Source organism: Cryptomeria japonica, chromosome 8, assembly GCF_030272615.1.
Source record: "Cryptomeria japonica chromosome 8, Sugi_1.0, whole genome shotgun sequence".
Classification (NCBI taxonomy): Eukaryota; Viridiplantae; Streptophyta; class Pinopsida; order Cupressales; family Cupressaceae; genus Cryptomeria; species Cryptomeria japonica.
Genome location: NC_081412.1, coordinates 547,357,231 through 547,372,449, shown reverse-complemented (window position 1 = coordinate 547,372,449; position 15,219 = coordinate 547,357,231).

Sequence of the window (15,219 nt, the reverse complement as noted above, 5' to 3'; positions counted from 1 at the left end):
TAGCGCTTATGATTTTTATGTTAGTGCATTCAATTTTTAGGTTAGCGCATTTGATGAAATGTTTGACGCATTTGATAAGACAACTAGCGTATTGGAATTTTATTTTGGCACTTGTGATAAAATTTGTAGTGCAGTTGATGAATTGTTTTAGAGCCTGTGATAAATGTTTTGGCGCATTTGAGATAGTGAGCCATTTTTTTTATGTTTTTCCAACTTTTAAGTGATAGAAATGTTATTTTTTTAAATTTTGTTAATGTTCAGTGTTGGATTTGATGATTGATAGAATTGAACTGATCAAATAATTGATGTATGTCCAAACTTGTGAAACTCAAGATTTGAATATGATAGGATTGTTTGATTGCGTGATGGATAAGAGTTTAGGATAGAAACTCCAAATTTGATAGTTTGTGTGAGTGATAAGAGTTTTTGATAGAAACTCCAAATTGTGGTGATTGCATGACTTCTTCATTGATAGGACAGGTTAGATTAACCTCTTGATTGATAAGAGTTTAGGATAGGAACTCCAAGTTTTATGATGGTGTGACTTGCGTCACTGATAGGTTATGTTTGATGAATGTTTTGATGGATAAGAGTTATTGATTGTAACTCCAAATTTTGATAATTGCATGACTTACATCACTGATAAGATAGGTTTGATGAACCTTTTGTTTGATAAGAGTTTATGATAGAAACTCCCAATTTTGATAATTGTGTGACTTACATCATTGATAGGTGCTCAAAGAGATTGATTAAGATCTCACTGAGCGGATAGGATAACTGACTGATTGAGTGATGATGTCGTTTGGTTGGATATAGAGCTGACATTGCGTTGATATCCTATTATAGGAGTATGCAGGTGTTCTGATGTCTCGGGAGTGATACCCAAAGACCTTCTCCATGAGAGGAGATCTTACTGATGTAGATTCGACGATTATTGATTGATACGATTTATCTCACATCCTATTCATACTTGATTATAGGATGAACATGGCTTTATTGATTGCATTGGTAAAGAGGTGGCATAGTGAGAACAACACCTTCCATCTACCCACTAGAGAGATTATGGTAACTCTAGAGGATGTATATAGGATTCTTTAGATCTTGGACATGTGAGAGTTTGTACAGTATGATCGGCATGAGGCAGGAGGTACAACAACCTTGTGGTGAGTTTTCGGGGATGAGGAGATTGAGGGACATGATATCTTATGGGAGTATATGGTGGAGATGTATATACCATTGCCATCAATATTACATAGGGTGGGGCCATGTGTTAGATTAGATGGTTACATAGGGTACGCGATATGCATGAGGGATCTACATCCTAGCCCACCTGTATCATTATTTGCACCAGGTTGTATATGATAAAGTGGCCAGCCTATTTGTGGGGGTTACATTGCTGCAGATTTGGACCTAGGAGAATATAGTAGTGACCCGACTGATAGTAGAGAGGCTACGAGCACCGAGACAACCCTAATTGTATGCATATAGGCATGTGGTTTCCAATATGATCCTTGGGAAACTGAAGTATTGGAGATGAGCTCTTGATGATATGGATTGATTGATATGGAGGCCATATCTTGATTGTGAGGCCTGATAAGAGGATTTTACAGAGGTACCATTGTTGATGCAGAGCCAATACTTGATAGGAAGGATGCCTTATATTGTGGAGAGATTCATTTTGACTTGTGTGGTGAGGAAGTTTGGTCGGACCTAGGGGATGCCTCAAGGTTCTACCTTGTATACCCGTACGCATAAGAAGAGAGAATATTGGGGTCTGAAACTTGATTTTGAGATAGCTCAAGAAGAGTTTTATGCACTACCTAGGTTAGCTTGGGATATGGTTTTACATGTTACAAACGGGGGCATGACAACGCAGTATGCATAGTACATGTCAAAGCATCATTTCCTTTGATTAATAGGACCAGGAGAGCCTATACCTCCCTTAGAGGTAGTTGGTGATGATGAGGTTCTACCTCAAGGTAAGGGATAGAGAACAATAGCAGCAGTTAGTCGAGGCCATGGGAGGGGTGCAAGTAGGATAGGCAGAGGAGGTGGAGTTAGAGATGTAGGTTGGGGTGGCAGTCGGGTTGGATGGAGAGATGAAGATCGGAGAGGACCATTACAGGTTGGAGGGGATGATTCTCATTTTAATCCTGATTTAGATAGTGGTGGTATCGGGGGTTATGAAGGAGAGGAGGAGGTGCAACCATTGATTAGGAGGAGGCGGATATATATGCCTCCATCATCAACGTATCTTTAGGATATATTGGTACAAGTAGTTTAGTATCCCCAACCATCACAGTGGTAGGGAGTACAGATTACAGTCCCACTCCATTAGCACCAGGCCTAGATAGTAGACTTATAGTCCATTGTGTAGGGGTTATAGGGGTATTTAGATTAGGCAAAGGCAAAGATCACTCAGTTGACGGTTGAGTGAGATACAACGATAGAGAGATATGGTCACATCGAGGCATTGGTATAGACTCTATAGCAAACAGTCACCCAGGGACTAACGAGGGAAATGATGAGTGAGATGGTATATTAGATAGGATGGGATGATTATTACAGGGCTCTCTACTTTCAGGTTGTTCCTATAGTGAGGGGCAACATCTTATAAATAGATCTCTAGGCATGGGGGATCTCAGCATGGTACAGAGAGTTGGGGTGTTATGGACCCTAGGAGAGATCTAGGTGGTGGCATTGTAGGTGCGAGTTGTTTGGGTATAGGGGGAGCTAGGCCTACAGCCTCTTGTGATAGTCATGCATAGATCTGTGTGCCCTTATTTTTGTATAATTTTGTACACACTGATTCATGTGGATAGTTTATATGATTCCGACCATTTGTGATACATTATTTATCATTTTAGATATGATATTTTAATACTCTTGACAATGATTCCTTTTTTATGATTATATGAGAGATGCCAACGATTTTCCTTTGGATCCAGATGTGGTACTCATGATTGATGATATGGTGTTTTTTATGTTTTATATGTGATGGATGCATATGCGATGAATGAATTTATTTTTTGTTCCATATGCTTATATACACTTTTCTTATGACTGTCATGCTTGTATGGATGGATGTATTTGATTTCTATGCGATGAGTATTTTTATGATGGAATGTGACCTACATGATTTTATTGTCATATGTTCATGTGATGACTATCCATGTATCATGAGGGTGTGTATTTTAAATACAATAATGATGATAATTTTTATAAATAATATGTGATGCCCACTTAGATGGATGGTGTAATGTGTGGATGTATGCAATATCTATGATAATGCCCTATGATACGATGGATTATTGCTTATGAGATGATGTATTGATGATGCAATGCATTCTTATGTGATGACATGTGTGGATGGATACTATGATATTTTGGTACTGATGTTTATGGATTAGTATGATGATATTATATGTAAATGTATCTATGTGATCATGATATGGATGAATGCAAATGTTACCTAAATTAATAGGATATGGATGAAATGCAATCTAAATGATATGATAATTATGATGATTAAATGTGATGTTAATATTGAATGTATTGAAATGCAATCTATATGTAATAATGACAATGACAATGATGATGATTAAATGTGAGATGATAATGAATGTAATGAAATGCAATATATATAATGATAATGATGATAATGATGAATACTTTTCAAATTGAATTTATATGATAATGAATGCTACCAAATGCAATAATAATGATAAATGAATCTAACTTAAATGTAATTGATATGAATGTAATAATGATAATGATCTATTGAAGCTATGCAATCCTAATTGTGCAACGTTGTCATTTTGTCGGTCAATTGTTTGTGCCCTTTTTATCATCATTGAGATTTTAAAACTTTAAAAGTTAATACCAACATCAATGGTATATTTAAACCATGATGACCCGAGTATCTTACATGGATTTTGATATTGCAACATGACACAAATGGTGAGGTATAATTGAACCAAGACGACTTGAGTGTTGTTAGCATTAAACACACAAGAGTTAACCTTTATTCTATACAAATCTGAAATATCCTTGATGATGTGTTACCGATCACATCTTACGGAAAATTTGTATAGTATTAAGGATTCACTCATAGATAGTAATCAAAGAAAAATATCAAACCCCTTCCTTGCTTCTCTAGTTTTGAGACATCCTTGAGTTTCTCAAGAGACATGATACTAAAAATCAAACTACCATAGATAAACATTCATGTTTATTTATGCCACTTGTTAGATAAAACCATCATGCTAGTGTATTTTAGCTTGGTTTCGCTTTGGATTCTACTTGCGAGTGTTTGGGAATTTGGTTTCAATGTTCAATATTGATTTGTGTGATCCTTGTTTGATGCACATGTATCCTTTATTTGGATGTTTTTTGTGTAATATCAAAGTGAATTGCATCCACTGATTTTAGGGATTTTCCCGCAATCTAGACACAACCTTTTATTATGGATATATACGATGGTCACCAAGCCATGGCAAGATATTTACTATGATACTTGAGGTACATACAAGAACTTTTTATAGAGATGGATAATAATAGGAAAACATGGATATACAATATATGTACTAATAGATAGAAGAGACAATTAATCATAAATAGCTCCTGTTGCTAGGTTTTCACTACTTGCGTTTATTGCACCTTTTTTTGTTTTGATTTTTTTGTATTTTCATTCTTTTTTAAATTTTTATTTGATTTTCCATGCATTAGGTAAGTTAGGTGTAGAATCTTTTGAGATGAATGATGTTGATAGGTTTGTCAAACTAATCCCATTCTGATGTAGATAGTTGATATGCTCCAGATCCATATGGTCTTATAATGATGAACGGACCTAACCAATTTGGTTCAAATTTTCCCTTCTTTTGTTGATCCTATTGATTGCGAGGATTCTCTTTCAGTACCAAGTCTCCAACCTGAAACATTCTTGGCTTCACTTTGTGATTATAGCTTCTAGACATCCATTATTGATATGCTTTTAGATGATCAAAAACATGTTGGTGGTATTCATTTAATAGTTCCATTTCTTGTAGTCTATTTACTCTATATTCCTCATCTGGGATGAGTCCTTTCAATAATACTCTAAGAGATGGTATTTTGACCTCAATAGGTAAGATGGATTCCAAACCATAGACAAGTGCATATGGTGTAGGTCCAGTAGGGGTGTGGATACTAGTTTGGTATGCCCATAAGGCATGATTTAATTAGACATGCCAATCACGGCCCGCATTGTTCACTGTTTTCTTTAGGATTTTGAAAATGGTTTTATTTGATGCTTTATCTTGGTCATTCCCTTGAGGATAATAAGGTGTAGAGAAACAATGTTGGATATGGAATCTTTGGTAAAGTTCTTGCACATCTTGGTTTTTGAAGGGTCTACCATTATTAGTGATAATGGAACTAGGAATGTCATACTGATAGATAATATAGTTCAAGATAAAGGAGTATATTTGTTTGCCAGTAATAGTGGTTAATGGAACAACTTCGATCCATTTTTTGAAATACTTAGTGGTTGTGATTATGAACTTGTGTCCATTTGAGGAGGGATGGATCTTACCCAGGAGGTTGAGTCCCCATTGATAGAATGACCATGATGTTGTGAATGGTCATATATCCTATGCTGGTGCGAGTATAAGATTCCAATGGATTTGGCATTTCTGACACTTCTTAGCAAATTGATAGGATTCTTTTTCCATGTTCGGCCAATAGTATCCCAGTCTCAAAATTTTCTTGGCTAGAGTAGGACCACCTGAATGTGTACCACAAATACCCTCGTGAACCTCTTGTAAGGCCATTTCAAATTCACTACTTTCAAGAAACCTAAGGAGAGTACCATCAAGACCTCATCGATAAGTATATTAGTTGTTAGGGTATAATGGGTTATTTGACAGATGAAATTTCATGTTTGATTTCGGGATAGATCAAGTGGAAAGGTATTGTCTTTTAGGTAGGTATATATCTTCCCATAGATTGGAGATTCATAACCAACTAGGTGGCATATGACTTGGATATCGGGATTATCATAGGTAGGAGAAACCAATTAATGTTCCAGCAGGAACTCATAAGGACTCTGCTTTATTGGAATTTGTAGAAGAGAAGTGATGGTTGCCATGGCATCTACAACTTTGTTGTCAAGTCTTAGAATTTTATCAAACTTGATCTCAACAAAATATTTCTTAAAATCATCCATTATTTTATTGTACGACATCAACTTGTCATCCCTTTTTTGATAGTCATAATTTACCTAATTGATGACCAACTGAGAGTCTCCGTAGACTAATAACTCTATGATGTTCCACTCTATTGCCACCTTGATGCCAGTGACCAGTGCTTCATATTCTTCTATATTGTTTGTGCAAGGGAACATCAGCCTGCAGGATCTTGGGATTGTGTGTCCATGAGGAGTGACAAATAGGATTCCAACACCTGATCCATGTTGGGTGTAAGATCCATCAAAATATAGTACCCATGATTGTGTTGTAACTACTAGAACATTGGTATCTATAAATTCAATATGTAGTTGATTATTGACTAGTAATGGTGCTTCGACTAATTGATCTAATATTGCTTGGCCTTTAATGGCTCCTCTGTCCATATAATGAATGTCAAACTCGCTCAAAATAGTTACCCATTTTGTGAGTAGACCAACTAGAGTGGCCTTACTGGGTAGATATTTCAAGGGATCTATCTTTGCTATTAGATTTATTATGTGAGCTAACATATAATGTCACAACTTTTGGGATGCAAACACTACAAATAGACAAGCTTTTTTGATGAATGTGTAGTTTTGTTCATAACCACTCAATGTCCTATTAATGTAGTTGATGACCCTTTCTTTGCCTATAGAATCCTCTTGTGCTAGAAAAGATCCTAAAGATACCTCAGTAGCTGATATATAGTAGAAGTGGTTGTCTGCCTATTGGTGGCACCAATATGAGTGGATTCATGAGATACTGCTTTAACTGATCGAATTATTCTTCATATCTTTACTGTTAGAATTAAGGGAACATTGAGAGGGGGGTGAATTAGTGTTCAATAAAATTGACTTTAATAACCTAATCATATAACCACATTATGAAAATGGAGTAAAGAAAATGCAGAAACACAAAGCTAAGATCATCAACACCATAACACCAATATTTTTATGTGGAAACCAAGTTAAGGGAAAAACCACGGTGGGATTGGAACCCATAATATTAAATAATGTGATCAAGGGTATAATAATATTACAAGAGGGGAATGCACGTGCATTCAAGCACACTTCCTAGAGCTCACCGCCTTACAAGGATCAGACAATAATACAGATTAAATGAACTAAAAGAATAACATCTCCAAATGCTTGATTATAGTTCTAGTTAAGCACGAAAGGTCTTCTACCATTGTTCTGTCTCTCTGCTCTATTATGCTATGCTCTGTCACATACCAAAGAATAGATCTCTCAACTGCACAAGTGAAACTACACACAATCGCTCATACACACTTTCTCTAACATGAAAACTATCCCAAATGATCATATCAATCAGACTAATATATCCACATCATCAAATTAGATCAATTCCATGTCGGCCTAAAAACCGCATAACATGCAACATGAAACGTGTACTCCAAGTTGACTTAAACTGATGCAAAAACAACTATCCAAACCAAAACCAGATGTCCAAATGATTCCCATATGTCATCTCATCAGCCTTGAACACACAAATAATCATCAAAATTACTCTAAACAATCTTCACAACAAATCGTTACACGTTACTACACCAAAACACTATTATACTAGAAAAATGGCCTACCAAATCTTCAAACCAACACCAAACTTAACACTGAAGGCCACAAACTTGGAATAAGGTGAATTGCATATCCTCAAAACATCTCCTAGATTCAAAAAGAAAAATAATTAACCTAAATAATCTGTTGACTAGTAAACTGCACACTTTGTTGGTTACACTATTCTTCTTACCGGACCTCACTAAACCTCAATAAATATTTTGGAATGATGGAATCACGAACTTCATATTGGATATCTAACTCACTAGATGCTAGTTGCCATCAATGAAAACAAATGATGATCAATGAAGCATCTCATGCCAACATTTACTCCCATTTGAAAGGAACATTTTTGTGTAGTAGATGGGTGAAAGGTAGGCATTTGTTAGCCAGTTGTGTGATGAATCTTGTGATTGATTTCAAACTTCCTTGTAGAGATCTTAATTGATTGATATTTTTGGGAGGTGTCATCTCCATGATTTCTTGGACCTTTTACACATTGGTGGTATGTGGATGGTACTGCCTACATTTCATGGATCCAAGGTTGACCCAATAGTATGTTGTAGGACAAGTCTATGTCCAAGACTTGGCAAATAGTATGCTTCTGAATTGGTCCCACTCTGATGGTTAAGACCACTAGTCCTTCTGAGGATCTCTCTTCATCATCATATGCTTTGATGGTTATTTTATTCTTTGGATATATATCATCTTCATAGAAACCCAATGCATGGATTAGCTTTGAGGTACATATATTTAGGTCAGCTCCTCTATCTATTAGTACGTGTTTGATTCAGTGTTTGTAGACTAGAACTTCAATATGGAGGGGATTGTTATGTGGATGACTCAAGGAGACATCATCATGCTCAAAAAATGACAAAGTGTGAGGAAAAGTTAAATGTCCCACCATGGCTTAAAATTGATCAATATCTAAATTGGTTGGTGTTGAAGTGTCTACAAGAGACCTTTCTAGAATGTCTTTGTGCACTAGAGAGATTTTTAGAAGCTCAAGTATTGATATTTGGGTAGGTTTATTTTTTAATTGATCTATCAAGTTGTACTAATTTAACCGAGGATTTGTTTTGGATGTGCTTCCTTTTAATACAAACTTGGATTGAGCTCGTGTGGTTACATTGACGGGTCTATGTTCTTGTTTATCATTGATCTTGATGACATTTATCTAGTTGTCTGGAAATGTGATTGATAACATTATCATAGATATAATTCACATGATTTCCTTTTTCATTTGATGGTTCTCCCTTTTGATAATTTGGAAGAGGATTTTTAAATGCGTCATGATCATCATTTGTTTTATGTCCCTCTACCATTATATCACCTTTGTCAAGTTTATCTTGAACTAGGTTTTTCAATCTTTGGTAGTCATTAGTTCTATGACCTTTTCTTCTATGATACTCACAATGATACATGTCATTCCACCATAATGGTTTGACTTGTGGGTCAAAATATCATGTATTAGGAAATGTTATGAGCTTGTTTGCCAAGAGCTCTTTGAATGCCGACTCAAGTGATTTCCCCAAAGGTGTGAATTTTGTTCGATATGGTGTAAAGGATAATTTAGATTGCATGTTATTTGGATGATTTGGGGGTGTATTTATGAATAAGTTCAACACCGGTTGTTTTGGTTTTATTGTATGTGCATCTACTACACCATCATTTAAAATGTTTGTGTTCCTTGTCCAGAATTTGGATTTGTCTTTGTTACTGAAATTGTTGTAATTGTTGGAAGAACCGGTTCTTTCTTTGTAAAGGCTCAAGCCTCCTCAATTTTGAGACCATTCTCGATCATCTTTTGAAAAGTTGGTGGACATTGTAATTGGAGCTGATAACTCATTTCATCATTTAAAGTATTAATAAAAATGTCTATCTTTTCCATTTATGGTACAAGATGAGGGTACTAGCAAACAATCTTTGCCACCTTTGCAAGAAGCTAAGAAAGTATTCACCATTTTTCTGTTTAATATTGCATAAGTCAAGCATGTTGACTTCATTTTGAATATTGTATGAGTATTGAGACATAAATTTATCTACTAGCTCGTTGAATGTCCTAATATCGGATGGGAGTTTTGAGAACCATTCTATGCTTCGTCCACTTAAACTTCCTAGAAACAACATCATTAAGTAAGTCTTGTTATGCGCAAATTCTAGAATCAGTACAAAATTCCCTCACATAATCTTGTGGGTCAGATTTCCATTATATTTGTTGTACCTTGAAATTTCATAATTTGGTGGAAATGGTATCATGTTTATAGTTCGATCAAATGGATAGGGGAAAATGTCTTCTAAGGTATATTTCCTTGTTGTTCCCCTTTTTATGTCTTACATTTGTTGTTGAAGAGCTTGGATATGTTGTGTTAAGGCATTCAATGGATTGTTGTTATTGGTACTTGACTCAGCTTCTATTTTTCTAGCATCAAAATCATCGAATAGTTTGGAACCATGACTATTCAACATTAGAAGATACTTTTCCTTGTCATTTTCTAGAAGATTTTTCCATAGATTTTTGGAACTTAGGGTTTTGTGGGGCCTCTTAGACTAATTTCTCGCTTATGTCTTCTATTTTGACATCTTGATACCTTGTGTAAAAGGGTTTTTCTTCTCTCCCTCCCATGTTTGATGAAGTTTATATCTCCCTCTCTTTAAGTTTTTGAGCTCTAGTTAAAATGGGCATGTGAATGATCTGATTGTGATTTAATAGGTGATTTGTTGTTGAGGTAAATAAGACAAGTTGATTTTCCCACTTTTATTGAGATGTGATAACATGGATCTTTGTTCAAAGGCATGAGTTTTTAGAGGCTCTTCATCAAATTCAGTTCCATGACCATGTAAATAATTCTGAAATCGATATAGGAATGTTCAATGTTTTAGCAAGAGTTTGTGGTTGATGTAAAGAAATATTATTTTCTTTATGATTGACCATCTTTTGAATAAGATTATTCCTCTTTAAATGATGAGGGGTGGTCATACAAGCAATCAAAGTTGTGGTTTGTTTTTGAGAAGATGTTTTTATTGCAAATACTTTATTTGATTGACTCAAGTTTACTAAGTCGAAATAGTAGGGTCGATGTTTTCCTATTGATGTGACTAGGTGCATCAAATGATTAATGAAGTTTCTTGATTGGAATTGATATATCTTGATATAGAAACTTAATTGATTTGACTAACTTGAAAAATTCAAGTGTGAATTTGATTTGTGTATTGTTGAAAGGAAAATTTGGATCACTTGTTAAAAAATAGTTTATTTTGGCTTAGAAAAGTTTGTCTGTGACAATTGAACCTAAAAGAAGGCAAAAAAGGGTATCCAGATCAAATTTTGGATTTTTCAAAATCTGCTTGGAAATGCTCTCTATCTCATATATGCCAAAGTAAATGCACTAAAATATCTTTTGAATGCACTAGAGACAGTGTCAAATGCACTAGAATAGTGATCATATGCGTAAGATAAATGATCAAATGCACCAAATAAATTATCAAATGCAACAGAATAATGATCATATGCACCAAATAAATAATCAAATGCGCAACTCTATAGATTTTCTTATTTTTCCAAATTTTTGGATGATTTTTCTAATTTGTTGAATTTTTGCAGGATGTTTTTGTGATTTTGACAAGAACACAGTAAGAAATCATGAGCACAATGGTAGATTTGTTTCTAATTTAAACATCAAGTGTATGTTCTTTAGGATATTTTCAAATCCTCATTGTTTTTACTAGATTTTGAATAAGAAGACACACCAATTAGACTTTTTAATCTCAAGGGTCATTAATAATATCAATAGCTCACATCATGATACTCCTTCAGCTCAAATAACCTTGTCACACCCTAAGGTGCACCCATTTTTTTGCCTTTTTCCAGAAGTTGAACCAAAGACAATTGCTTCTCAATTGGATCGTTTTCTTGGGAGATGTATGATGAGTGTTTTGGGGGCAGATTGTTCCCCACCCTTGCACTATGATATTAGAAATGTTTGGATAATTGACTCAGTGAGGCTTCTACTCTTAAAGCTTTTTAGTACTTGGCTATTTTTTGGTCTTCAATGATAAACTCCCTTAGGAGGCTTTCCAACCTTTAGAACAAAGGATTTACGTATCTCAAGGATACCAGGGGAAGGCTAATAAATGAGAAAAATTGTTGGACATTATTTTCATTATATCCACATTTGATTATAGTGGGTTGGAATAATTGGTGTTAGCCATTCCCCACTTAGGTTGTTCCCCTCTCACCAGCCTTATGGGCTTCTTGGGAGGGCAAGCTTGCTAAAGGTTTTATTTTATTTGCGAGAAAAAATAAAGCAAGTAAAGAGTGATTTTGGCTTTTTTATCACCCAATTAAGGGGAGAGCATATACCTATCACTTTCGAAGCATGGTAGACAAGTTTTGTTCCTTTTATCCCTTCATTTCAATATGATCTAATTGCTACTTGGAGGTGTTGCTCTAACAATCACGGTGTTCTTTTTATCCAAGCTAGAAATGATGAGTTGTTGTTTTTTTAAATCACAATGTTTGAACCTTGAAAATCTTTTTTGAAATAAAACCTAGTCAACAAAATAAAATCGTGAATCAAAAACTGCAATTATGAATCTTGAGAATTTTGGAAAACTTTGCAAAAAGAACTTGAAATTGAGAAACAAAAGATGGCTTGTTCTTTTTGCCTTATAAAATAGAATGTGGCTATTCATTTTACCCTTTGTAACAAGAAATGAAATTTGCCTGTTCTTTTTAGATTGCACCAAGATAAGTGTGATATACATGTAAAAGCAAAGGTTATGTTTATTGTTCTTTTTAGCCCTTTGCAAGAAAAGAAAGATGAGAATATTTTTAAAGCACTAATCCAAAGATGAGGTTCCCTTTTATCCTTGAAAAAATTGAAGTGTGATGTTCTTTTTAAGACCCTTTTTTGCAAAATGAAAGGTGAATTCTTTTTAAGTCCCTTTGTAACAAAAAGAAAAAACTTTGAAAATAGATCAAAAATCTATTCTATTTCCTTTGGACCTACAACAAAGATTAGTATCTGCAAAACCCTTCAAAAAGTTAGTCAATATGGTGGGCTTACAAGCCTAAAATTCTTCTTGGGGTTATTAATTTTAACTCTTTGTCTATCTCAAAAGCGCTACAATAGAGGGCAAATGCACTACAGAAATGATTAGAAGAATTATAGGAATGATCAAAAGTGCTACAGGAATGATCAAAAGCACCAGATAAATAATCAAAAGTGCTATCAGATATATTAAATGCTGTAGAAAAAATATTGAAGGCACTAGAAGATATGTCAAAAGCACTAGAATAGGGGTAAAAATCACTAGAAGAGAGGTCAAAAGTGCTAGAAGATAGGTCAAATGCGCTAACACTTCTGTCAAATGCACTAAAACTCCTGTGTTCTGGGCCTGCATAAAACCTATGAAAAAAAATGTTATAAAGATGGGTTGCCCCATAGTGGGTGCCAAAAATGTATGCAAGACAGATGATTAAGATCAGTTAAAAGAAAATATCAATAAGCATACAAATGAAGCATTACATGTGAAGGATCTAATGAGCATAACAAATTAAAAAAATAATCCTCTCAAAAACCATTCCATTGTTCTCCATCTTATAGGATTCTTCAAGTCATGGTTGCTTTGAGATCATTGAGCAACTGACCTTTAGAAGGGCAACTCCAAGAATGAGTGATATATGATGAAAATGATATTTATTCAATGCATGTAGATCTATAAGATTATAAGAAAATACAACAATGGTAAAGACTATGCTATGATAATGAAACTAAACATGTTATGATATGGATATTATGATATAATAGCATGCTATGATATGGATATTATGCTAGAATATAATATATGCTAATACTAAACTGCTCCTAAATGCTTAAGATTGCAAACTGAGGCAAATGTGGATTCTCGATAGACAATAACCTAGATGCATAAAACTTGGATCCTTGATAATGAAATAATGGGGCCTATTTATAGAAGAAATGGGCAATTGGATGGTCAAGATTGAATAATATTAACAAGGGTCGGGATTCCAAGATTTTCAATCCATTTTTATAATTTTTAATAATGAAATGGTGACAATTATCAACATGAGAAGGGTTGAGAGGAAAGAGAAGAGGCATTAAATTCCTAAAAAGACATGGTGGTTACCCTAGGGGGTTTGGTTAGGGTTGAGTTAATGGATAAATCTTTTATCCAAAGGATAAACTCTTGTGCAATGGTAAAAGGATAGCCATGATTAAAGAAATGAATTCTTGAAGAGACCCATTAGTTAAAAGGATGGCTGGGTTAGAGAGATAGTGTTGACAATTGGAGGAATAAAAATATGTTGCATTGATGTTTTGTCATTGATGTCAAGACCGATTGTTTTGGTTGTTTACCGGCTTCTGGTAGGTTCTGACAGAGTGGTTGGTTTATGATATTGATCCGGTATGCTCCAGATTGTGGATTTGGTTTGGATATGTCATTAATGCTATTCAGATGGGTATCATGATCAGTTAGTTTGGGATTTGATGACTCGAGAGATATCATTTGCTCTAGTATGCCTTTTGGTCATCGGTAAGGGTTCTACCAATAGAGCTTTGTTAAATATCTTTTGATGCATGTGATAAGTGGTGTTGGCACGACTTCTAGATGGCTTTCGTGATGCTATTGGTTATCTTGTTTGTGTTCATGTTAATTGGTGGTGTTGGATTTGGGTTCATACCTAATGCAATCTTATTCGGCTAGGTTATGGACCGATTTATGTAACATGTTGGTGGATGATCCCTATGTGCTATTGGTTGGGTTTATTGATTGGATTATGTTGTTTCGATCTTAGAACGAATTGGTTGATCATTGGATTGTTGGTTTATGTTATGATTTTATTGTATTATCTTTTAGGTGGCTGACCTAATTGCTTAGGTCCTGAGTTGGTATAAATATGATGTAAGATCTCTTCATAGATCATAGGAAAAAGGGTTTATGAGCATAAGGGATTATGGTTATGTGATTATCTATGTGTGAATAAATTTTTAATCATATGTAGAGGTTTTGGTTGATCATAGGTGATCAAATTGGGGTGGTGAAAGAGGTTTAAGACCTCTAGTACTAAGCTTGACTGGAACTGTACTCGGGCATAGGAGATGCTATTCTTGCAGTTCATTCTTCTTCTGGATTGTACTCTAGATTTATTTTGTAGTCAGTGAGGCTCCTTTTGTGATGAGAAGTGCGTTTTAGGCTATTGACCTTCCTGCATGTGCAGACCCCTCTTATTGTAATCACGTACTTACTGCAGAAGTATTATCTGACTGAGGGTAGGCTTCCCACCATGGTTTTTCCCTTTACCGGGTTTTCCACATACAAATTTGGTGCTATCTTTTTTGGATAGTTGGTAAATGTTTTGTGTTTTATATTTGTGCTTAACTGTTATATCTGTTATTCTAGTATTCGGTTTA